The following is a 27,560-nucleotide window of genomic DNA, read 5'->3' as shown; positions in this document are numbered from 1 at the left end:
AATATTGAGGACCAATATCACCCATAAATAAACTGATTTTTAATGTTTTAATCAACTCATCGTAAAGAAGCGGGTGACAATAAAATAAATTGATAGTGAAGATTTATTTAAAACATAATACTTCAAAGGGGATTTAAAGGATTTAAAATAGCGACATCCTTATCATTCTATATCATGACAGTAAATTAAGAGTTGATTATTTAAAATTTATAATTCTGGATTAGGGTTAAAATGGCAGATAAGAGGCAAAACTAGCTTGGGTGGACAGAGCAGCTTGTGGAGACTTACACCATGAACTTTTGCACCAAGGACTACTGCAGAACATACCAGAAAAGCCAAGAGAATCAACAGACCTTTTGAAGGACTGGATCACCACTGGAGGCCCCCTGAGACCCTGAAAAACTGTGAGTCAGCTTGCTTTCTCAACGGGAGGCTCATGGTCTGGGATGAGTTCTCAGCGCTGGTCACTGGTGGCCTGGAAATAGATTTGGTGTTGTTGTTGGGGCACAATGGGACTGGATGTTAGGACTGCCAGCTGCATGGGATTGGGGTGAGGCTGGTGACTGCTGGCATTTCCCCATTATTTCCCTGGTGACCTGTATGACTCAGTAGAGGCAGCCATAATCTCCCTGTGAATATAATTCCACTGGACTGAGAACTACACTCCTATTCCCCACAACAGCCAAAGCAAGCCCTGCCCAAGGAGAGGCTGAGCTCAGACAGTCCTATCCCTGCCCCGACCTGGTGGTCTTTCTCTACCCACCCAGCTAGCCGAAAACAAAGGTCATAATCTTTTGGGAGCTGTATGGCCCCATCCACCACCTGAGAATCCTGAATACTTAACCAGGTGTCCCTAGGGCAAGTTTACCTTCACCCATAGGACCTCAGCTGATGCACTCTTGAAAGCATCACCTCCTGGCTGGAGGCCAACCAACACAAAACCAGCACACTAAATGAAAACACAACCAAAGACCCTCACAGAATCCACCTCACTCCCTTACTACCTCCACTGGAGTAGGTGCTGGTATCCACAGCTGCAAGACCTGAAGACGGATCGCATCACAGGACTCTTTGCAGATACTCCCCAGTACCAGCCTGGAGCCCAGTAGCTCTGCTGGGTGGCTAGGCCCAGAAGAGCAAAAACAATTACTACAGTTTGACTCTTAAAAAGCCCCATTCCTAGGGGAAGAGAGAGAACACCACACCAAGGGAGCACCCTGCAGAACAAAAGAATCTGAACAGCAGCCCAGATCTTCCATCTGACATAATCTACCCAAATGAGAAAGAACCAGAAAAACAATTCTGGTAATATGGCAAAACAAGGTTCTTTAATGCCCGCAAAATTTTGTACCAGCTCACCAGCAATATATCCAAGCCAAGAAAAAAATCTCTGAATTTCCAGAAAAAGAATTCAGAAGGTCAATTACTGAGCTAATCCAGGAGGCAATAGAGAAAGGTGAAGTCAAACATAAAGAAATTAAAAACATGATACAAGATATAAAAGGAATATTCTGTGAAGTAGAAAGCATAAATTAAAACAAATCGTAATGTCTGGAAATCAAGGACACACTTAGAAAAATGCAAAATGCACCAGAAAGTCTCAGCAGTAGACTCAAAGAAGCAGAAGAAAGAACCTCAGAACTTGAAGACAAGGCTTTTGAATTAACGCAGTCCATCAAAAACAAAGAAAATAGAATTTTCAAAAATGAACAAAGCCTCCAAGAAGTTTGGGACTGTGTTAAAATTCCAAACCTGGGAATAATCAGTGTTCCTGAGTAAGAAGAGAAATCTAAAAGTTTGGAAAACATATTTGAAGAAATAATCGAGAAAAACTTCCTTGGCTTTTCTAGAGATCTAGACATGCAAATAGAAGAAGCTCAAATAACACCAGGGAAATTCATTGTAAAAAGATTGTCACCTAGGCATATAGTCATCAGGTTATCTAAAGTCAAGACAAAGGAAAGAATCTTAAGAGTTGGGAGGCAAAAGCATCAGGTGACCTATAAAGGAAAACCTATCAAATTAACAGCAGCTTTTTCAGCAGAAACCCTCAGGATAGAAGGGATTGAGGCCCTGTCTTCACTCTCCTTAAACATAGCAATTATCAGCCAAGAATTTTTTATCCAAGGAAACTAAGCTTCATAAATAAAAGAAAGGTACAGTCTTTTCCAGACAAGCAAATGCTGAGAGAATTCTCCACTACCAAGCAGCACTTCAAAAACTGCAAAACGGATCTCTAAATCCTGAAATACACCAAAATAGAATCTCCTTAAAGCATAAATCTCACACGACCTAGGTAACAATAACACAATGAAAAAGAACCAAGGTATTCAGGAAACAAACAGGATGATGAATAGAATAGTATCTCACATCTCAATACTAACACTGAATGTAAATGGCCTAAATGCACCACTTAAAAGATATAGAATTGCAGAATGGATAAGAACTCACCAACCAAGTTTCTGCTGTCTTCAGGAGACTCACCTAAAACATAAGGACTCACATAAACTTAAGGTAAAGGGGTGGAAAAAAGATCTCCCATGCAAATGAACACTGAAAGCGAGTAGGAGTAGTTATTCTTATATCAGACAAAACAAACTTTAAAGTAACAGAAGTTAGATAAGACAAAGAGGGACATTATATAATGATAAAAGGACTAGCCCAACAGGAAAATATCACAATTCAAAATATATATGCACCTAAAACTGGAGGTCCCAAATTTGTAAAACAGTTACTACTAGACCTAAGAAATGAGATAGACAGCGACACAATAATAGTGGAGGACTTTAATATTCCACTGACAGCACTAGATAGGTCATCAAGACAGACAGTCAACAAACAATGGACTTAAATTATACCCTACAACAAATAGAGCTGACAAATATTTACAGAACATTCTACCCAACAATTGCAGAATATACATACTATTGATTAGCACATGGAACATTCTCTAAGATAAGCCACAAAACAAGTCTCAGTAAATTTAAGAAAATCGAAATTATATCAAGTACTCTCTCAGATCACAGTGAAATAAAACTGGAAATCAACTCCAAAAGCAGTCCTCAAAACCATGCTAACACATGGAAATTAAATAATTTGCTCCTGAGTGATCATTGGGTCACAATGAAATCAAGATGGAAATTAAGAAATTATTTGAACTGAATGATAATAGTGACACAACCTATCACTACTTCAGACTGAATGATAATAGTGACAAAACCTCTGAGATACAGCAAAAGCAGTGCTAAGAAGAAAATGTATAGCATTAAATGCCTACATCAAAAATTCTGAAAGAGGGCCAGGCATGGTGGTTCACGCTGGTAATCCCAGCACTTTGGGAGGCCAAGGCGGGGGGATCAATTGAGGTGAGGAGCTCAAGACAAGCCTGGCCAACATGGTGAAACCCCATCTCTACTAAAATATAAAAATTAGCTGGACATGCTGGCATGTGCCTGTAATCCCAGCTACTCAGGAGGCTGAGGCAGGAGAATCACTTGAACCCAGGAGGTGGAGGTTGCAGTGAGCCAAGATCATGCCACTGCACTCCAGCCTGGGGAGTAGAGTGAGACTCTGCCTCAAAAAATTAAAAAATTAAGTCTGAAAGATAACAGATAGTATAAGGTCAGATTTCATGAAATTGGAGAAACAAGAACAATCCAAACCTAAATCCAGCAGAAGAAAAGAAATAACAAAGATCAGAGCAGAACTAAATGAAAGTGAAGCAACAGCAACAACAAAAATACAACAGATCAATGAAATAAAAAGTTCTTTGAAAAGATAAAATTGGTAGACCATTAGCAAGATTAACCAAGAAAAGAAGAGAGAAGATCCAAGTAAACTCAATTAGAAATGAAAACAGGAGATATTACAGCAGATAATATATAAATACAAAAAAAATGCAATGCTACTATGAACATCTTTACATACATAAACTAGAAAACCTATAGGAGATGAATGAATTCCTGGAAATATACAACCCTCCTAGATTAAACCAGGAAGTTATAGACTCTCAGAACAGACCAATAACAAGCGGTAAGGTTGAAATAGTAATTAAAAATTTGCCAACAAATAAAAGTCCAGGACCAGATGAATTCACGGCTGAATTCTATCAGACATTCAAAGAAGAATTGGTACCAATTTGTTTGACACTATTCCAAAAGATAGAGAATGAGAGAATCCTCCCTAAATCATTCTATGAAGCCAATTTCACCCTAATACTAAAACCAGGAAAGAACATAACGAAAAAGGAAAACTACTGACTAATATCCCTGAATATCAATGCAACAATCCTCAACAAAATACTAGCTAAATGAATCCAACAGCATATCAAAAAGATAATCCACCATGATCAAATGGGTTTCAAACCAGGGATGCAGGGATGGTTTAACATACATAAAGTCAATAAATGTGATACACCACATAAACAGAATTAAAAACAACGATCACATGATCATCTCAATAGATGTATGAAAAGCATGTGACAAAGTCTAGCATCCCTTTATGATTAAAAACATTAGCAAAATTGGCACAGAAGGCACATACCTTAAGGTAGTAAATACCATCTATGATAAACCCACAGCCAACATAATACTGAATGGGGAAAAGTTAAAAGCATTTGCCCTGAGGACTGGAACAAGACAAGGATGCTCACTTTCACCACTTCTATTCAACATAGTACTGAAAGTCCTAGCCAGAGCAATCAGACAAGAGAAAGAAATAAAGGGCACTCGAATTGGTAAAGAGGAAAGTCAAACTGGTGGTGTTTGTGGATGGTATGACTGTATACCTAGAAAACCCTAAAGACTCATCCAAAAAGCTTCTAGAACTGGTAATTGAATTCAGCAAAGTTTCAGGATATAAAATTAATATACAAAAATTAATAGTTCTGCTATACACCAACAGTGACCAGGCTGAGAATCAAATCAACAACTCAACCCCTTTCACAATGGCTGCAAATAAATAAATAAATAAACAAATAAATAAATAAACAAAATACTTAGGAATATACCTAACCTAGGATGTGAAAGACTTCTACAAGGAAAACTATAAAACACTGCTGAAAGAAATCATAAATGACACAAACAGATGAAAACACATACCATACTCCTGAAACGGTAGAATCAATATTGTGAAAATGACCATACTGTCAAAAGCAATCTACAAATTCAATACAATTCCCATCAAAATATGACCATCATTCTTCACAAAACTAGAAAAAGAATCCTAAAATTCACATGGAACCACAAACGAGCCCACATAGCCAAAGCAAGACTAAGAAAAAAAACAAATCTGGAGGCATCACATTGCTCAACTTCAAACTATACTATGAGGCCATAGTCACCGAAACAGCATGGTAGCAGTATAAAAATAGGCACAGAGACTAATGGAACAGAATAGAGAACCCAGAAATAAAGCCAAATATTAATACTTAAAGCTGATTTATCTTTGACAAAGCAAACAAAAACATCAAGTGCAGAAAGGACACAATATTCAACAAATGATGCTGGGGTAACTGGCTAGCTAGATGTAGAAGAATGAAACTGAATTCTCATCTCTCACCTTATACAAAAATCAACTCATGATAGATCAAAGACTTAAGTATGAGACCTGAAACCATAAAGATTCTAGAAGATAACATTGGGAAAACCTTTCTAGTCATTGACTTCAGCAAAGACTTCATGATCAAGAACCCAAAAGGAAATGCAACAAAAACAAAGAAAAACAGATGGGACTTAATTAAACTAAAAAGCTTCTGCACAGCAAAAATAAATAATGATACTAATAATCAGCAGAGTCAACAGCCAACCCACAGAGTGGGAGAAAAATCTTCACAATCTATACATCCAGTAAAGAACTAAAATCCAGAATCTGCAAATAACTCAAACAAATTGCAAGAAAAAAAAATCCAGTCAAAAAGTAGGCTAAGGACATGTATAGACAATTCTCAAAAGAAGATATACCAATGGCCAACAAGCATATGGGAACATGTTCAACATCACTAATTATCAGGGAAGTGGAAATCAAAACCACAATGCCATACCAGCTCACTCCTGCAAGAATGGCCATAATCAAAAAATCAAAAAATAATAGATGTTGGCATGGATGCGGTGAAATGGGAACCATTTTAAACTGTTAGTGGTAATATAAACTAGTATAACAACTATGGAAAAACAGTGTGAAAATTCCTTAAAGTACAAAAAGTAGATCTATCATTTGATTCAGCAATCCTGATACTAGGTATCTTGCCGGACGAAAATAAGCCATTATACGAAAAAAAAAAACAAACTTGCACCCACGTTTATAGCAGCACAATTTGCAATTTCAAAAATATGGAACCAGCCCAAATTCCCATCAATCAATGAGTGAATAAAGAAAATATGGTATGTATGTACGATGGAATACTACTCAGCCATAAAAAGGAATGAAATAATGGCCCTCACAGTAACTTGAATGGAATTGGAGACTATTATTCTAAGTGAAGTAACTCAGGAATGGAAAATCAAACATGTTCTCACTCACTTGTGGGAGCTAAGTTATGAGGACGCAAAGGCATAAGAATGATACATTGGACTTTGGGGATTTGGGGGGAAAGGTGGGGGATGGCAAGAGATAAAAGACTATACATTGGGTACAGGGCACACTGCTCGGGTGATGGGTATGCCAAAATCTCAGCAATCACCCACTTGGGAGAGACTGAGGTGGGAGGATCACTTGCAGTGAGCTGCATTCATGCCACCACACTCCAGCCTGGGTGACAGAGCGAGAAACCCCATCTCAACAACAACAAAAAGAAATGTTAGCCAGATTCATTAATTTTTGAATTCCTTAAAGGTGTTGGCAGACATAATAGTAACCTTTTGTAAAATACGAGTATCCCTTATCTGAAATACTTGAGACTAGAAATGTTTTAGACTTCAGATTTTTTCAGATTTTGGAATATTTGTATTTACTTAGTGAAATACCTGGTGAATGGGGCCCAATTCTAAACATGAAATTCATGTATGTTTTATATATATCTTATACAAATAGCCTGGAGGTAATGCTATACAACACTTTAATAGTTTTGTTCATGAAACAAAGCTTGGGCTGCATTTTCACTGTGACCTGTCACAGGAGGTCAGGTGTAGAATTTTCCACTTGGGGCAACATGTTAGTGCTCAAAAAGTTTTCGATTTTGGAGCATTTCAGATTTCATATTTTTGGATTAAGGATGCCAACCTATATAGAAATGGCATCACAGATAGGTTATTTTGCCAAAGTCATGCATTCAGTTATTAGTAATGTGGTATTTTCTTTTTTTTTTTTTTTTTTTTTTTGAGACGGAGTCTCGCTCTGTCGCCCAGGCTGGAGTGCAGTGGCACGATCTCGGCTCACTGCAAGCTCCGCCTCCCGGGTTCACGCCATTCTCCTGTCTCAGCCTCTCCGAGTAGCTGGGACTACAGGCGCCCGCCACCACGCCCGGCTAATTTTTTGTATTTTTAGTAGAGACGGGGTTTCACCGTGGTCTCGATCTCCTGACCTCGTGATCCGCCCGCCTCGGCCTCCCAAAGTGCTGGGATTACAAGCGTCAGCCACCGCGCCCGGCCTGGTATTTTCAAACAGAAGTATATCTAACAGTTCCTTAGACAATGTATTTGAGCCATTTTTTAGAATAATTCATGACACATAGAGGCTAGAAGAATTTCAGTAATGGTAGTCAGTATGATAATACCACTGTGAACCAGGCACTGTTTGAAATGTTCCATTTATTGACTTATTTAAGTCTAACAAGGTCATGAGATGCTATTATAATCCCATTTAAAAACAAAGCGCTCTGAGGTAGCTCTTTCTCAAAGACATGTTGGGATTTACAACCAGGCCATCTGCAGCCTGGCTCTGCAGTCTCGATGTGAGCTACTGCTCTGCACTTTCTCTTTTCTAAACACAAATTCATGCACATGCAAACACACACAACACACATGCATACCAACACATATACCCCAACACACTCACACACAGCCTATGGTGTGATGATTGTCTTAGAAATGTTTCTACTTTGATTTATCTCTCTGTTTATCTGATTGGGAAGAAAAGGGACAAATTTTCTCACTCTTCAATTTATAATAATGGCCCCAATATAATGAATCATCTAATCTAATATAGAAAGATGTTATTTTAGAGGAGTTGAGGTACACATTTTATACGATTGAAGCCAATATCTTATCTGTGCAATTAATTTCATGGAGTTCTCAAATTATTACAACTCTGATTTTGTAACTATTGGCAAACAATATATTTTATTTCAAACAAGTATGTAGTGACTTAATATAGAATCTGTGCTGTCTTCTAACTCAGAACAAACAAATGAATGACATTTTTTACTAGCAATAACTTATTTTTGTTGCGTAGTCATCTTATGTATAATGATTACCTATTAACAGATATTAGATATTTAATGCTTATTTTGGATTTAATTTATTTTTATTGTTTAAGTCTTTTTGTGATTATAATTTGTTTAAACCCTATAATTGTTTGAAAATACACCTAAATTATAGTCAACTTTATTTTAAGAAGATCATAAAAATGGAAATAATGTTCTAACTGAATAGAAAGAACATTTTGTTTTCTTTCATGATATATCCAGGCAAATCACATTCTATTTTCTTTTATCATTTGCCTGGCTAAACTAAGTGAAAAATATCTGTAGAAATGATTTTTATCTGCTCAAAATCTAAAGACCTAAAAGAATGGTAGGTGTTCTAATTCTTTTTTGCCTTAAAATACTCTAATGATGAAGGGATGCTGGATTTTATTGAAAGCTTTTTCTGCATCTATGGAGAAATGCAGAACCAAAATGACATACCATCTCATACCAGTCAGAATGGCTATGATCAGGAGGTCAAAAAATAACAAGTGTTTGCTAGGTTGCAGAAAAAAGGGAACACCTATACACTGTCGGTGGGAATCATACACTGCAGCCACTGTGGAAAGCAGTTTGGAGAGTTCTCAAAGAACTTAAAACAGCTACAATCAACCCAGCAATCCAAATACTAGATACATACCCAAAAGAAAATAAATCATTTTACCAAAAAGACACACACACTTGTATGTTTAACACAGCATTATTCATAATAGCAAAGACATGGAATCAACCTAGATGTCCATCAACATTGCACTGAATAAGGAAAATGTGGTCCCTATACACCATGGAATACCATGCAACCATGAAAAAAGAATGTAATTATGTCCTTTGCAGCAACATAGAGGCACCTGGAGGCCATTATCTCACATGAATTAACACAGGAAAAGAAAACCAAATACTACATGATCTCATTTATAAGCATGTTTACATGGATATAAATGTGGAAATGATAGTTGCTAGGAACTACTAGAGGGGGTAGGGTAACAGGTAGCAGGTCAACAATGGTTGAAAATCCACCTATTGGATATTATGTTCAATGCCCAGATGACAGGATCATTCATACCCCCTACCTCAGCAACACACAATTTACCCATTTAACAAACCTGCACATGTACCCCTGAACCTAAAATGAAAGTTGAAAAAAATATTCTCATGGTCATTTTGAATTATTGCCACTGAATTTAAATCTGTGACCTATAAACACTACAATGAATTTTATATTCATGGCATGAACATGTTTGGTGCCATGTAGAAAGAGAAACATGAGCCACGTACACATAAAGTTTTCATGAAGGTGGTCATTCTGATATAATGCCCCCCGTAATAGTCTTGTAATTCACCATCAGTGAAATAGCAGTTTTTAAGGCAGTATATTCTGAGGAAAAATAGTGTTTTATTTATACACAGATGGGGAATTGGAATTACATTTAGGCTGGTTGCATGTACTTGTCAGTAGATCATTACACATGGAATAGAACATGAATTTATTTGCTGTTTTGTTCACAGGGTAACTTTTGGCCAACTCCTTCATCTTTATTAAAAAGTAGCTGAATGGTACTGTCAAATGACTTTACTACTCAGAAAAAATATAAACAAATCAAAACAAAACACAATTCTTCTCCCTTGCTTCTCTGAGTCTCTCACCTACAGAGCTACTATTAGGCATTAACTCTTTAAATTGAACTGGCTTATTGGCTAGGCAGTTTTCACTTTGCCATTCTGTGACTTGGCAGTCTGTGAATTGGCTCTCAGAGACTTGGCTTTCTGCAGAGCCTAGAGGCAGTGAATGAGAGAAACATCCATTGCCCAGAATTTTTAAAAAGAGATGATTGTAAGGCCTAGGCCTTGGCAACCAGAAGAGCAGAGTATGGGTGGGGAGAGGAGAGGAGCCAAAGGGTAATAACAAACAAGTAAAGGGAAATGGTGAGGGTGAGAGGCTAAACACAACTTTCATCTAGTTTAAAATTGTGCTGAGGCAATAGCAAATATGACTTGCCTTCTTCGTATGCAAGAAAAATTATTTTTCTTACTTTATTCATTCAGCAAATGCTTATTGAAGATTATGTGTCAATCAGTGTGAAAGGCCTGGAGAGTCAACAGTTAAGAAGTTTTGATACCTGGTCTGCTGGTGCTAACAGATTAACTGAGGACATTAATGAGGGAGGCAGACAGACCAATAATTATAATGCTGTTAGATAAACATAAGCAACAATGGAAATATAGAAGTATTATATAGTTTCTAAGAAATTGCAAGGGCACAGGAAAGGGAAGAAAATATTTTCTTTTCTCCTCCTTTTCCTTTAACTATGTTATCCAGCCCTTCTACATTGAAGGAAAACCCTACTTCCAGGTTGCATCATCACACTGCCCTCCATGAAGTGAGGTGTGGCAAAAATGAACCCCACGCAGGATTCCTGCAAAAGAATGCTACCTATGCCTACAGGGAGACACCCGCTCAACTGCCCTTGACTACCTTGGGCTTCAATCTGCTCTAGCTGGCCGGGCGCAGTGGCTCACGCTTGTAATCCCAGCACTTTGGGAGGCCGAGGCGGGCGGATCACGAGGTCGGGAGATCGAGACCACGGTGAAACCCCGTCTCTACTAAAAATACAAAAAATTAGCCGGGCGTGGTGGCGGGCGCCTGTAGTCCCAGCTACTCGGAGAGGCTGAGGCAGGAGAATGGCGTGAACCCGGGAGGCGGAGCTTGCAGTGAGCCGAGATTGCGCCACTGCACTCCAGCCTGGACGATAGAGCGAGACTCCGTCTCAACAACAACAAAAAAAAACAAAAAACAATCTGCTCTAGGTGGCTTTCATTCTTTCCAATCAAAAGAGCAAGTAAAAGAAAATGCAACTGTTCTCTCTGAAAAAATGTTCCAGGGACAAATCATCCATATGCAGCTTCACCCTCCATCTGCAGACAGCGTTAACCGGAATCTGCAGATTAGTTTTCGGTCCTGACCTCAAGGTTGGCGTCTTTTGCATGTAGATATTTATCTGGATGTCCCTAGGACTTCAAATCCAGTATGTCAAGAACAGAGACCATCTGATTCTCCACTGTCCTTACCCTAGACACCTCAAACCTACTGCTCCTTAGGTGTGACTTACATTGTCCATCTGTCTACTCAAGCCAGAAATTCAGGTGCCTTCTGTAGCCTTCCTTTTCTCTTTATCCTCCACATCTAATCCATCACCAAGTCCCGTCAGTCCTACTTCGAACACTTCTCTATTTATCCATTCCTTTGCTCCTTCTTTTAGGCTGTCACCATTTTTCATCTGGATGGTGAAGACACCATTCTCACTTATCAGTCACAGCTCCATCAGCCACCAAAGAGACCTTTTTTAATATTTTATTTGCAAATCTGATACTGTCGTTTCCCTGTTAAAATTCTTCGACAGCTGTTTTTTTCCCCTAACAGTGGTTTTTGAAGTTGTTTATGGTGGGCAGAAACCTCATTCAAATGGTATTTTATTCCAATTACATGGAATTGATTAGATGTAAAGTTTAATGTGTGGTACAGAGATGTAAAGAGAGTGGTGGTCTCAGGTTTTCTTCCTGATAACCTCCCTGGATATCTTGCTGGATAACACAAGGTACCTCAGTGCATCTGCAGGGAAGAACAGAAACAGCTTGAAAATCACTGATCTGTAGAAAAAAATGTATAAACTGTCTTGTTGCTTGTTATGTAAGCTCTTACTTATTCACCTGTTTAGGCTCATTTTCTACACTCTGCATGTTTACAATTCATGCTGCAACCACAAGTTTTGCTATTTCACATGTACACTGAGATTTATCATACCTCTTTCTGAACACTGGTCCCTCTTTCCAGAATGTGTCCCCTTATCAAGAACTTCAAACAACTGGCTACTCACCATCTGAAGCTCAGTGAGCATCATCTGTTCCATGTCAGATTACCACTGCCCACCCATAGGCACACGAAACACTCCTTCTCTATATGCTCCCACTGCATTCCTACCTTCACCTGTATAGCATATTGTTTTGTAACTCTGTCTTGACATCTATTTCTCTAAGATACTTGCTGAGGCCAATTGCTGGTTTCCATGTCTTCATTCTTGATTTCTGATTACCTTAACACAGTCTTTCTGCCCACAGTGAGTCATTAATCAATATTTGTGACATGATTAAATGGATAGCTTGCTCCTTAAATTACTGTAATTAGAATAAAATTCCTTTCGAAGATAAATATACTCGTAAAATATTTGACATAGTGATATGGGCCTTCATTTTTAGATTAAATGAGGATTCAAATGTAAGTTTATTGATAATAAAATGTTTGAAACAAAGAAGAGACATACAGGTTTTCTAAAAAAAAAAAAAAAAAAAACTCTATTACTGTCCTTTTCAAATTGTTTGAGACCCATATATTAGATGTGAGATTTTCTTTTTAGCTTCTTTATTTTATTATGAGTTAACTTCAGTCGTTTGAAAATAGCATGCCCAATCTCTAGCCCATTCAAAGTTTCTCATCTCTACGTTGTTGTACTTTGAGCTGTGGTAGTCAGTATTACTACATATAACTGTTAAGTTTAGCTTACATTCCGGTAACTGGATGTTTAAACTCAGAAGTGATAGAAAAATGAAAACATGATTTTTTAAAAAATATTCACTCATTGTTTTATTTTGGTGAAAATGCTACAAATCCTTAGAAAATTTTAAAGTGTAGAGTTGATCTCTTTTTAACTATTAAAACCTGATGAATATTACAGGATATGTCCTAAAAGTATAACATTGATTAATTAGCCTTCACTGTAAGCAACAGGTCATCTCTGTTCTGGGTAGGACCTCAGTACACCTAGATGAACTAGAGAGTTGAAGATAGCCTTAAAGCTAATGCTCTTTAGGCCGAGCATGGTGGCTCACACCTGTAATTACAGCACTTTGGGAGGCCGAGGTGGGCAGATAATTTGAGGTCAGGAGTTCAAGACCAACCTGGCCAACATGGTGAAACCCTGTCTCTACTAAAAATACAAAAATTAGCCAGGCGTGGTGGTGGGTGTTTGTAGTCCCAGCTACTCAGGAAGCTGAGACAGGAGAATTGCTTGAACCCAGGAGGTGGAGGTTGCAATGAGCTGAGATCGCGCCACTGTACTCCAGCCTGGGTGACAGAGCAAGACTTTGTCTCAAAACACGAAAACAAACAAACAAGGCTAATGCCCTTTAGATGAAGTTGTAGAACTCCCTGGATAGAGCTCAATGACTTGGGCTCTAAAACTGTTCCTTCTCTTACTAGCTGTGTGAGTATTCAGGCTAATTACTTCTCTAGTTTCTACTTCAGGTAAACAGGAATGACTATCTCATAATGAGATTAATTGAGATAATGTCTGTAAAGTTTTCAGCTTAATTCCAGGCACAAAGTAAGCATTCAGTAAATGATTATTATTTTTACTATTTAACTTTAACATATAGAATATTTGTCCTCTGAAAAGCTCAATCCTGATAGCAGGGCTGCCAAGAAAAAAGGTAAAAGGAAATGCCCAAGTATGTTAAGAATCTTGGAAAATGTCAAACATTGATATTATAAGAAATGATGTTTAATTTTGTTCATATTCTTATTAAAAGAACCTCATGGGATTTGGAGATATATTGGGAAGATACATGGTGCAGGTTAACACAGACAGGGAGTGCAAACAGGACTTTGCAAAATATCTGAGAGTTAGCCATTGGTTTTACATCCGAGTCAACAGAAGACTGAATCACATTTATATTTCCACTTAATCTTGCCTTTTGGGTCAAAATATTTCATAATCTTTTGAGATGAAGTCCAGCATTACTTCATTTTTTATGATGCATAGTCATGATTCTTCGTTTGACATGGCATTTGGAAAGGCGTTTGAGTTCCCTTCTTAGAATAATGGATGATGCCTGTGTTTCTCAGATAGAATATTGCCATTGAAGGTATTTCATATAGTGAAACAGTGTTGCTCATTTATGTACTTCAGTTGCTTTATTTTGTAAGTTCTTGAACCACATGGGAATTTAAATAACTTGACAATTTTGATTCAAAGCCTTCTTACCTGATCATTTACAATAGAAAGATCCATCTCTGCAACTAATTCATCTAAAGCCAGCTGTTGACTGAAATCAAATATTTATTCCTGTGCCTCTTTTCTGACTAGATGCTTTGCCAACATTTGTATCTCTTGTTATCTCTGGAGAAGGTCACTTATTTGCAACTTCTCTGAAACCTGTACCTTTTTAATTCTCTTCTAAAATGCGGATTATTTGGCTCTATTTAGCATCTGTTATGGAAACAAGACATGAGTCTTTTATTTACTAAACCAGTAAAGATTAGAAAAATTGAGTAAATACTTTCTTCTTTGTCTATGTCATCATAAATTTTCAACATATGTGTTACAGTATCACAGGAAACATATTCTAATGGAGCTGAGATTTTAAGGCTTGTACTGTATAATATATGAAAGTCTGGTTACACACACACACACACGCATACACACACACAGACATACACACACACACAGTCATGCACACACACACACACAAATACCCACCCATCCCCCCTCCCCCCCACACACACACAGAGAAAGAGAGAGAATATAAATTATTTTAGTTGAAGTGCAACTTCAGTTTTCCCAACTACTATTTTTGATCAGCTATTGGGGCAAAAGTCATATTAGATCCTGTGGAAATAATGAAGATAAAAAATACATATTCCCCATTTCAGAGTGTTTGTAATCTGGTGATGTGATATATAAGTATGATATTTTGCTGCAAATTACTAATTTAAACAACAAAGAAAATTTTTGAAGTTGCTAAATAAGTGGTTTAAGGATACATATGTTTGTGGGTCCTTCATGATTGGTTAAGTCAAAAGCCCAATTATTTTCTCAAGAGCCAAGTTTCTTTTGTTGCTCCATCATGTCATCCTTGGTTTTGGTGTTATGCTCACTCTAGTGATCATTTTATATGCAGCACTTCCAGGCATTACATCTCGAATAACAATGACTAGAAGAAAATAAATATACACCATGTAATCTTGTGAATATCTTTCATAAGACAGAGGAAATCCTTCCCTGGAGATAGTCCATGAGTCTTCCTTTTTATCTCTTATTGCCCAATATGGGGATCATAATTGATTTGAGCTGATCAATTGATCAATGTTCAGGAGCTAGCCACAATCCCCTAAATATGAAGATAAGCTCAAATTGCAAAAAAAGATACATATTTTATATATATATATATATCATAGTTTCATGAATATTATAGGAATATTATTGAAGTGTTATTGAAATGTAAACGTGGCATGGGGTTTACAGGCAGGAGAAAATGACAATAATCTCTGTGGTTGTTAGATAAATGAAGAAAGTGTCAAAAAGTTTCAGTCACCTTATTTATAGAATTTTTGTCATCTTCATCTATCATACCATACCACCTCTCACATTTGCAGGCATTTATTTAGAAGATTATTTATTTTCTGTTGTGACACCATACTGGAATTTCATAAGGACAGGAATAGTGACAGTCTTATTCATCAATATGCCCCTCTTTGTTAAATAAAGAGTGAATGAATGGTTTTGGAGACTTTGTAGAATTTTAGCAGCCAAGAAGAGAGTATTCCAGGTACAGGGACCATCATTAGCAAAGTTATAAATCAGGAAAGCTCAGACACTTGCCTGAATCTCCCGGCAAGTATAGTAGAAGGGTGAGAATCCATGCTGGGATTATAGTTCAGAGAATGAAATGCATGATTTTTTAGTTTCCATTAAGGAGAATTAATATTTCAGAGTTGGATGGTGATTGAGTAAGGGCACTATTTTAGTAAGAAAATCTTGGCAATGAAATGTTAGATATAAGAGGAAGAGAGTTGATATGGGACTGCTGACTAGAGGCTGTATCAATATTTGGAAAGAGCTAAGATCCTGCTTTGGGATTAACAGATGGGAAAAATGCAATAAATACATATCTAACAATGTTACAGGTGAGAATTGAGAGGAATTATAAATAAATAGGAAAGGAATAAATTAGCAATGGAATAACTAAGAGAAACAACAACAGAATAATAGATCTTAGAAACAAGCATTATATTGTTTTTTTGGTTTTTTTTCCAGGAATCATGGGTTGCAGAGACAGCATGTTGTAATGAAAAAAGACAATAGTTCTTCTAGTTGAATGACTTGGGTCCAGATTCCTGAGTCATCTATATTAAAAAATGTTTAATATTAGAAATTTTTAAGAATGACACAATCATAAAAGTCAGATTAAATGCCTTCGAAAGTTAAGTAAATTATTAATGATTTATAGAAATCTCAAAAGGAGTCTATGATTAAGGAAAGAGTTAGAATAAGGTTATGGCGGGAAAAGTATAGAATGGGAATTAAAAAGGAAATGTTGGAATACATTAACAAATTTTGCCCAACAATTATTCACTTGTTGCCTAATATGTCTTGGCTTTAACCATATATTTATAGAACAGAAAAGCGTTTTATGATGTCTTCCGATCTTCTGTTTTGCATTCAAGAGATAACAATTAAAATTGTTCAGATACGTAAAACCTGCTTAACTTTTTAAGACATTTTAAAAAAAGAGATTTCATAAATAGTCTGTATGTAACTGGGTCACAAATGTCAGTCTCCACCCAGAAATTATTCTTGCAACTAGAGTTAATCACATATAACAAAAAGTAAGCTTATTCATTTTTAGTTTGTCACTTTATATAGACTGTATTTGACCAATGCCTTTGGTAATACATGACTTATTTCAAGTACATTATAATATCACTATTCAAATTATTTCTTTACTAATTCTAATCTCTAAAAGAGTTACTCATAAATTCAATTTTTAAAACCTGTAATTGCTTTTGGCTTACCTCTGAACCCTGCTTAAAAATTTATGATCCTTTTACATTTTATACAGCCTAGAAAATGTTGCAAGTCTTTGCATAAGTATCCACATGTCAAACCTCATCTTCATGCCATTTACTAAAGCACTTTACAAAAAACTCGTGTTTATAAGTAGCAAGAGAAAACTGCCAGTTTACATAATTTTGTTTGTTTGGAGGGAAGAGGTATTGAGATTTTGAGTTAGGGGATAGCAGAGAAATAATACAACAATAAATGCATATTTAGCTGTGCAGAGAGGACTTATTACACTATTAGATATAGCATTTTGGAAAGGAATGGGTTAGCAATTAATTAAAATTAGAAGATTAAGGAAAATATGAGAAGTTTTTGGAATACATATTACTGACAAGTATATTTAGCTTTCTTGTATATAAAACTTCTCTGAGCTTTAATATGCTAATTTCCAATGTAAATATCAGAGTTTAGAAAAGGATGTTATACACTGTAGTCACTAGATATTTTTAAATCATGGCTTCTATTTTCAAAGTGGTGATACATTGCTGAACCTAGTTATATGCTATAAATAGCAGCTAATATTTATTGAGTGTCTTTAATAGTTTCATGTTTAGTAGCTTCACTTTTGTTATCTCATTTCACCGTTCATAACTCTGTAATGTAGGGTATTAACTTTTTTTTAATAAATAAGGATTCAAGCCTTTGAAAGATCAGTTCTGTTCCTGGTGTAGTAAATGGCAAAATCAGAGTTAAACTGTTTGTTCTAACACCAGTATGCTTCCCTGCCTTCCCTTACATTCAGAATTTGTTAAGCTCAATATAGAAGCTTCCTGCCTGAGAGTTGGCTGTTGGGAGTAACATTATTTTTCTATTTTTCTTTCAAGAGAATAAATATCTCTATTATTTTTAAATGAATGACTATTACATACAGAGCTGAAAGCGGCTACAAGCAGGACATTTCCCCAAAACAAATATCTTTAAAGAGAACCAACATTAAAAGTTTACTTTCTTTCAGAGACAGAATTGATGGGAGGGTTAAATATGGGGTCAGTCAGTGATGTGCTGGCAAATGTTTTACAACTGGCTTTTTGAGGTGGGAAGGCAAAGCCCTGGTTTGTAGTATTTGCATGTTCTTACAGTGTCAGTACTCCCATGGTAGCTTATTTCAAGCTACAAACCTGATGTCACTGAATGTGGAATTGGAAAGAGATGAACAAGAACACACCTTTATATAGAATTTTTAGGTTACACAATAGGTATAAATGCCCTCGAGAACATGGATAATAGTAAACCATTAGGAAGTAACACGTTTTGAATGGTTATTGCTTTTGTTTTTAATATGATTAATTGTAAGTTTATATAATTTGATTTTTAATAATAGTTTAAAAATTGGCTTACAAATTCCAGAAAATTTAAGAAATGACTCTTGCAAGTCAGTGCAAGCTGGCTCCAGCACGCCACTGTGGTGGATTGGAAGAAGATATAACTTAAGTCATGTAGGAAATAAATTATCTAAGGGAATATTTTAGGTCTATTTTAGTATTCTTTTCTCCTATTATTTTGAAGTTTGGTATGAGCATTAATTTTAAGATAATGGAAACAGAGGTATTTTTCTCTAGGAAGGTTACAATGCATTTCTTGCCGATTTACATTTATCACTCAGATTTATGGTGTATGACAGTCAAGGAAGCCCACATGATTCATTGTTAGGATGAAGATCAAGAGTAATTTTACCCCAGGGGTGAATGAAAATAACAGAATCTATTTTTGAGGATCATTGTCATTTCTACTACTATTGACTATACAGGATTTATGAGTTATCTGGCTTCTTATTTTTACTTTAATTCAAAAAGAAATATGATAACTGGGTTTAAGCATAAACTAAACAGCCTGCGGCCATTTGGAAGGTGGTTTAGACTACTGAATGACATTAAAAAGGTGGGGAGTACATTTTATAATTTGCAATATAATATGGGAAAAATCTACCATGTTATTTTCTGGGTTATTAGATTAAGAAAATATTTTACATATTAAACTAGAGAAATGGTGAAAATATATTCTTCAGTCTTATTTCCCACCAGACTTTTAAATACTTGTTTTCTTAGGAGATAAAAATGATGGTAGTATCTTGCTTGTTTATTATATTTTTATAAGGCATTCCATAATAAATTAAATTATATAACATATTAATCTTCTATGAATAAATTCTCTCACTGTTATTCTATATTTGTGATATTAACTGAATATTATATAGTGTGTATTTTTGAACATTTTCTTTAGAAAATCTGAAACTATTGGGAGGCCTAGGCGGGCAGATCACGAGGTCAAGGGATTGAGACAATCCTGGCCAACATGGTGAAACCCTCTCTCTATTAAAAATACAAAAATTAGCTGGGCCTGGTGGCGAGCGTCTGTAGTCCCAGCTACTCAGGAGGCTGAGGCAGGAGAATTGCTTGAACCCGGGAAGTGGAGGTTGCAGTGAGCCAAGATCGTGCCACTGCACCCCAGCCTGGTGACAGAGCAAGACTCCTTCTAAAAAAAAAGAAGAAGAAAATCTGAAACATGCAAAAAGAAAGAATAAGAAATAAATCATTCAAACTTTCAAACTTCAACTAGTTCAGATTGTCAAATGATTTTTATACCTGGACTATTTTTATACTTTCAAGTTCTTTCACTTGGTTTTGTGTAGATTTGGTTTATGACTGTTTCTATGGATGTACGTTGATATAAAGATTAAGTCAACTGTTTTGATCATTGATTTAGATGATTCTATGGAAAAGAAATATTTGCAATGGTGTCTATGTTTTTTTATTATTGATATTCTACATGGACATCATGAATTGGACCTGTGGTAAATGTTCTTTTCCTGTAGGTTTCTGTATAGTATAGCAGTCGTAATATACTCTGGAGTCATAAGCTTGTTACTTTTAGTATGTATTACTTTCTTCCAAAAAGTACAGTATGGAAAGAGAGAGGAAAAATAAGTGAACTTTATATTGGAGAAACTGACAAACACTACCTGAAGCCAAGTGGACCAGCTTAACATCAATGTAATAAGTCGTATTTTTAGTAAGTATTATTGATGTGATGTGTTAAGAATGGCGTTTTCCCTCTGTGGTCTTCTCAAAAACACATTTCCTTAGTCTGACTATAAGAAAAGTATAGACAAACCCCAACTGAATGACATTCAACAAAATGCCTGACTAATAATCCTCAAAACTGTTAAGGTCATGAAAAACAAGGAATATCTGAGAAACTGAGAGAGCCTAAGGAGACATGATACATACAGTGTCTTCAATGGGATCGTGCAACAGAAAAGGGACATTAGGTGAAGACTGAGGCCATCTCAGTAAAGTATGGGCATTAGCTAATAATAATATTAATATGTTAATATTGGTTTATTAACTGTAAAAAACGTACCATACTAATGTAAGATGCTAAAAATAGGGAAAACTGAGTGAAGGGTGTATGTTAACTCTCTGGACTATTTTCTCAACAATTCAGTAAATCTAAAAATGTTCTAAAATAAAAAGGTTATTTAAAATAAAACCATGTTTACAACAATGCAGATATATTTCATCATTCACCTAAAATGCAGCCAAGTAATCTAGACATAATTATGAGTGTGTATGAGCTATTAATCTATTTAGATAAAGTTCAAGGATAGGCAAAAATAATTCATGCTATTATAAATCAAGAAAAATGGTTTCACTTGGGAGAGGAAAGTGACTGTAGAAGGAGCACAAGATGTGTTATGGGAGGGCCTGCAGTTTTCAGATTCTTGGTCTCTATGTTGGTCCCATGGATGTGTTCACCTTGGAAAAAAAACAATTGAGCTATAATTACGATTTTTATATTTGTCTGTATATATAATTCAATAAAAGTAAAAAAAGCAATGAGAGTATTTTTTCAGTATCATTTGGATTACATACATTATAAAGGGTTTTTAAGCATTAAACACTAAAATGCATTTTGTGTAAAATGATTTTTTAAAATTAAGAAATGATATAGTATTAACCCATAAGTATAATAAGAAGTGTTATATTGGTATATCTTTTTTCCATTATTTAAATTTTTACCATGTCTCTTTTTAAAAAAATCACAATACACATCCTTAGAAAAACAAAGGTATTCTAGAAATAAAGAGATAAATCTTAATCAGATTTAGGAAGGGATATCTGCAATCAAAAGCATTGATCACCATGTATTTGACTTAGGCCTATGCTTATGGTTAGTGTACTTGTGTAAATAATTATAAATCAACTGTACAATGCTTCACATTAAAAAAAAATAGAACAAAGTTAATGCAGTCATTTATTCTCACTAGTAGTGATGCATTTCTCCAGTCCCTGATGGGCAGCCCTCTTGTACCATACACCTCATATTTATGTGCCTTTCATGATGACCTGCCTGCATATGTAAAAATGACCTTTTAAAAGTGAATAATGCCTTAGCTTAAACCTCTTTCATGACCCCTCCTCACTATCTAGATAAAAATCTAAACTCCTAAACAAGACTATGGCACAGACTGTTAGTTGTCCCTTAACAAATTACTGATTCTTCTACAATAAAGTAATATCCAAATGGTAACTAGGCAAATGACCACCCTCTCCCAAAAACCTACATTTCTCAAACTCTCTTGTAACTAGTAGATGTGACAGATAATGTAGACCCAGCCAATAGAGTTTAAGTGATGTGAACAACTTTCAGGAAATATCCTCTGAGGAGGTGTGTTTGATTTGCTTCCCCTTCTCCCATTTTTGCTGCTTGGAATGCAGACGTGATGGCTGGAAGTCATCTTGGACCACAAGTTAGAAGATGCAAATTGAATATGCACTGGACTACCTACTTTACATGAGAATAAGAGACTTCTAACTCATTCAAGCTCCTTTTATTTTGAGTATTGAATCTAGTCCTAATATTTTGTTTCTACCCCCATTCAACCTTTGCTTCTTTGCATAGGAAACTAGATAATGGACTTCATAGGAGAAGATAAAATTTAGTGGCCTTTTTTTCCCTAGTATGTAACAAACTACTTGACCCATAAGAGTTGCCACAAAAAGTGTCTTTTTTTTTTTAACTTGGTTAAATATAAATATCACCTCCAACAAAAATTAAATTCAGAGATACATTGAAAAGCTAAAGAAAATCTCAAACTATCTTCCATCTCCATTGGTTCAGGAGGGGAAAAATAAGAAGACGGAATTTGAAAGATACACAACGGAGAGAAAAGGTAAACCTCAAATATTATGAATAATTTCAGAGTGAGAGAGAATATACTATATCCATTAAAAAGAATATGATTCTATGAAAATATGTAATAAAAATAAGAAAGGGTCCTCATATATAAACATATTATGACCATGTTTAAAATTTCAGTAAAAGGGTTGAATGGTAAAGCCCTAAACAGTACAAGACAGAAATAGAAAAAATGAGGAAAAAAAAGAAAAACATTGTAGGATCAACCCAGGACATCCATTACCCAAGTATTAGAAATTATCAGAAAGAGAGAGGGAAGGATTACAGAAGAGAGAATGATCAAAAACATAATATATAAACACATCTCAAAACAAAAACAAATGATGCTCAATATATACTTATTGAAGTATGCATATATGCATTCTTTATCTCATGTACACCAATCATAAATATTGATCATATATTACCTGCCAGAATATATACTAGCTACTGAAAAGAAAAAGAGAAATAAAATGATATTTCTGATTTCCAGTCTCCACCCATCACTCTGCTCACTTATTTTTTATGTTAACTCAGGCCTGTGATAATGATAAATATTTTATAATATGATACTTAATAATGAATGCTTATTTTCTCTTGGTGATTGTGTATATTAGCTGTAGACATTAAGTCTATAAAATTTACTTGTACAAATTATTAAAAAGAAATGTATAAACAAGAATTTTCAATGGATGATATATCTTCAAATCAATAATTGACCTTTTTTTTAAAAAAAAGAGGTTTTTATGATCGCTAATAGTTTAGCGTAAAAATAAAGCATAAAAAGAGATAGACCTATTATTATAGACATATATAGAAGCATTTGTACAAACAAGTAAAAAGGAGAGGAAGTGTTAGAAGTAGTAGTTTGACAATATCTGATAACCAAATTTAGTGCTTCATTTTCCCCCAAAATATTTCTTTACTCAATTTGTCTTATGAAAACTCATGGATATGGTCTGTGAGATTGTCCATTAAAACACTCTAGTATGGAACACAATAAAATAAAACCATGCAATCACATGACTCATGGTAATGTGAATTTAGAAGATAGTAATTGACGATTTTTTTTTTTTTTCTGAATGCAACCCACATTTTCAAATGAAGGTGGTCAAATGAGAAGGCTAAATGTGAAAAGAAGTGACACCCTCTTGAAGATCTAGGTGGGTTTAGGAAAGGTCCTTATATTCTTGGTATCCATCATTCCCAATTCCTTGGATAAGGATGATAAGACAAGTTCCAGCCACCAGAATATCCCTTGAATCACTATTTCTGTGCAGGAACCCCAGCCAGTCACAGAACCCAGACTTGTACCTATTTTATATTTTAGACAGAGCATACAGTTGCCACCAGGTGGTGCCAAATTCCAACTGGGACTTGGATTTGGAGTACACAGTCAGACCCAGAATTCCAAACCCCCTAACTGGTTAGGCTTATCTAGTTCATTTCGTTATTCTCAAAATATCATCACCGCCTTTTACACCAGTGACTCTCTTTGAGCCTTCTTACCACATTATGAAAGGATTTTACTGCACTTTAATTTCTGCTGACTGAAATTCTGCAAGTACACTATCTTCAGGCAATCATGGAAGAAGTCAACTGAGTAGTTAGATTGTATAGCTAACTTATAGTATCTTTGCCTATCTTTGGTTCAATTACTTATTTTCTTATAGCACCTCTCTTCTTAACAGGTGTAAGATAAGTGGTAGCTATCATGTGAAAACTGTTATTTTCCTCCATAATCTATCATGTCACATTAAGCGTCAAAGAAAATAGAAAGACGTTCTAACAGTAGTAATCACTCTCCCCCAAAAAAAAAAAAAAAAAATTACTGAAGTACTTACCAGACACACTAGAATAAGGGAAAGTCATTATAAGTATAATGCCAATATCTAAAATCCAGTGTAATTAGTTGTCACAAAAACGATGCTATGAAAAGCACACATTTCAGTTAACATATTTATATACACCTTGACAAAGTAGCTTTTTAACAGTTTTAAAAATAGCCACTTCTATAATTTTTGTGTCTATTATAAACAAATATAAGCAATTTAAGTAATCATCCAATTATTGACTTAGTATCATACATAAGTGATATATTTGTGCTTAATGTTTCTGTAGTAAACTGTTTGGGAATTTATTTCATTCAACCTACATTTGTTATGAGATTACCAACTGTCTGTGCACAGAATAAGATTCCTTTTATTGAATTCTTCTTTAAGAAGAACACATATCCAAATCCTTTTTGTAGGAATATTTGAGGTTAAAAGAACTTAGAATTTTTATTCCTTGGGGCTTTGGAATGAGAAATGTCTGCATTTAACTTTATAGGAGCCAAGTGATATTTTAAATTAAAGAGCTTAGATTGTTTGAAAGAAGATTGCACCTCAGCTATTTTTATATATGGAAAAATCATCACAAAATCAAACTGATTTATTTCTTTTAACTTGCTGAGTTCTTAGTATAGTTCAGCTACTGTTTTGCTCATAGAGCTCTAAAGGTAAATTAGAAATGATCTACATATATTTTGGTGTTTAAGGGAGACAATTAGCATGCCTCTTGCCAGTCCAGGTTTTAAACCAGTTGAGAATAAACTTAGAGTAAGCAGATTGAAGCTGAGATAACACCTAAGTTTCTGATAAATGGCAGCTTGACGAATGACTCATGTGCAGTGGTGTGCTTGAGCCAGCTCATAGGGGGCTTGTGAAAGCTAATTATTTACACATTCCCCTAGTTCCATGTTCAGTGACCTCATGTTGGTGCCTTGAAATCAAATTGTGTGGGAATATTTGCACTATGGAAATTGGTAAATGACACACTGGGGATTTTTTTTACCCTGGAGAGCTGGTTGTTAGACATTTAACAGAATGCTACCCGCTTTCTGCAAGGATATCTTAGTCTAAATACTGAATCCCAGAGTTACCCATTCAGTCCCACAAGATGAATATTCCCTGCACCTGGAGCTAAACAAGTGGCTTCTCTTCACATAACTTATTCATCAGAGGAAGGGAAAAGGAAGACCTTTAATTATGTATGCTCTTTCCAAACTCTCCTGTTTATTCTGCCTTCCCAAGGACAGAAGAAGTGAGGATGTGACAACTTGGAAGAAAGCATTAGGAATGTGAATGCATGTTCCCCCACCTGTTGCCTCCCACCTTCTGCTTTTTGTTCATTTTTTGGAAGTAACCATTAAGAACTGAACTTTACTAAGGGTGTGATTGTTGCCACTTGGGAAGGATATTGACGTTCCTTTAGAGCATTTTCTAATGCTATCCCAACACCAACCTGCTATCCCAGTACCAACCATTGTTTCTTTGAGTACCTTCCTGGGAATACTGGTGATGAGGTTTTGTGGGTTTTGATGTTGTTGTTGTTGTTGTTGTTCCCAGAAAGCCCTAACTATTGGACCCATGTTTGAAAATGAAATATTTGTAGATTTAAATTCAATTTTCCCTGTACAAATACAACTACAGAATTTTCTTGCACTTTTTTTTTCCTCAACAATATGTGATTTCACAATGGAAGGCATTCCTCACATTGTACTGAGAAGCTCACAGTCGGGTAACTCTCCAGTGTGACATGTATGTCTGCCCAGTATATCAACTCCAGCCTCACTTAGGTTTATAGGTTTTCGATATTTCTGCAGCTGTTGTAACAGTTTCCCATGAGTGAGGAGAAAAAAAAAAAAAGCTCTGAATTCTCTTGTTCTTCATGGAACCAACACTTGTACAATGTCCAGACAGCACTAGGGAAACATTAAGCAAATAGGAAATACCTGTGTTCACTGTTTCACTTTCTCCATAAAGCACCGAAATTGTTCCAAATAATATAATTAAATAAATTCCGAAGGCTCTCTGTATTCAATTCTAAAAATTTACTTGCTAATCTCTTTCTGATCCTGTATTATTTCCAATCTCACTATCTAGTAGAAGCTTTGAAATTTGATGAAAGACAAAAATAAGATACTACAACAATACATATGCATATGGAACTCCAAGACATAAAGATAAAATTTATGTAAAGAACTCCAATAATAAAATGCCAGCAGTAAGAGTCCCTATGTAAATAAATCTGCTCCCATTTTGCTAATTATATGAGTGAAATCATATTGAAAAATTAATACTTTTTAAAGCTGAAATCCAGAAATATAGTCTGAAATCAAATTATCTTGCCCTTGTTCATCTAAAAGTCTAAAGAAGTAGTATTTCCTTCTTTTTTTATTTCTTCATCTCTCCCTCCTACCCTCCCCAGCCCTTGCCAACTTCTCATTCTTCCCTCTGCTCACAATCAGAGTTCTTTCAGCAGTTCAGTGTGGGTTTTCTCATTCTCTCTCCCCTGCCACTCCCCTCATAGTTCTTTTAAGGTCTCAGATGTTATATTAGTTTGATTCCAAGTCTTTCATGAACAATACTTTAAAATGCTCAAAGAGTTCATTGGATGCACACAATTATCAAAAGCACTGGCCCCACAAAATAAAAGTTCAAAGGTGAACCAATTTGATTCCGGGACCTAGTAGTTGGGGTTTCTCAAAGACCATCCTTTATTTTTATTCTATTTCTTCATTTGCTAGATTTCATTGTCAATTACATTATTTTTTAAAGAAGCATTCAAGATATCTGTAGTCTGTGTTTTCTTGGTTCCTTAAGAGTTTCTGTTTGTTGTCTCTGTAATTGGATAATTTGGCAATTTTTAAATGTCAAATATAAAATGTAATGTATTTTCTCCTTCAGAATGTATAGACCTACCCACTGAATATATTTTTATTGATATATAATACTTGTACATATTTTCAGGGTACATGTGATATTTTGATACATTCGTGTGATATATAATGATCAAGTCAGGATAATTGGGGTATCTATCATCTCAAACATTTTTCTTTATGCAAGGAATATTGCATTTAAAGCTATTTTGAAATATACGGTAGATTAATATTGATTTAATCCTTTGAACATAGCTTTTTCTTACATCTTCTGGGTTGGTAAATTTTGGTCTTTTTTATATTCCTTGAGTACCGGAGGTTTGAAACTATCTCGTCTCTTGTATTTATACTTGAATGGCAGCTTGGCTAAGTTGACATTCTTGGA

General features: G+C 35.5%; 1 protein-coding gene across 4 annotated transcripts in view; it reads left to right on the top strand.

The window, feature by feature from the left end:
* The window catches only part of PRR16 (proline rich 16), a 224,346-nt gene that overhangs the window by 175,711 nt on the left and 21,075 nt on the right, over positions 1-27,560 (top strand). The window contains exons 2-3 of one of the 4 annotated variants that reach the window (XM_058440580.1): positions 310-404; positions 22,417-22,468. The exons of 2 other annotated variants lie outside the window; for them this stretch is intronic. The gene's annotated coding sequence lies outside the window, so the exon portion shown is untranslated. The remainder of the gene's footprint in view (positions 1-309; positions 405-22,416; positions 22,469-27,560) is intronic. One more of the 4 variants, XM_058440581.1, reaches the window with a different exon arrangement.

This window comes from Hylobates moloch, unplaced genomic scaffold (assembly GCF_009828535.3).
Source record: "Hylobates moloch isolate HMO894 unplaced genomic scaffold, HMol_V3 SCAFFOLD_6, whole genome shotgun sequence".
Lineage (NCBI taxonomy): Eukaryota > Metazoa > Chordata > Mammalia > Primates > Hylobatidae > Hylobates > Hylobates moloch.
Note: the sequence above shows the minus strand (reverse complement) of the source record. Positions and strands in the feature narration are given on the sequence as shown.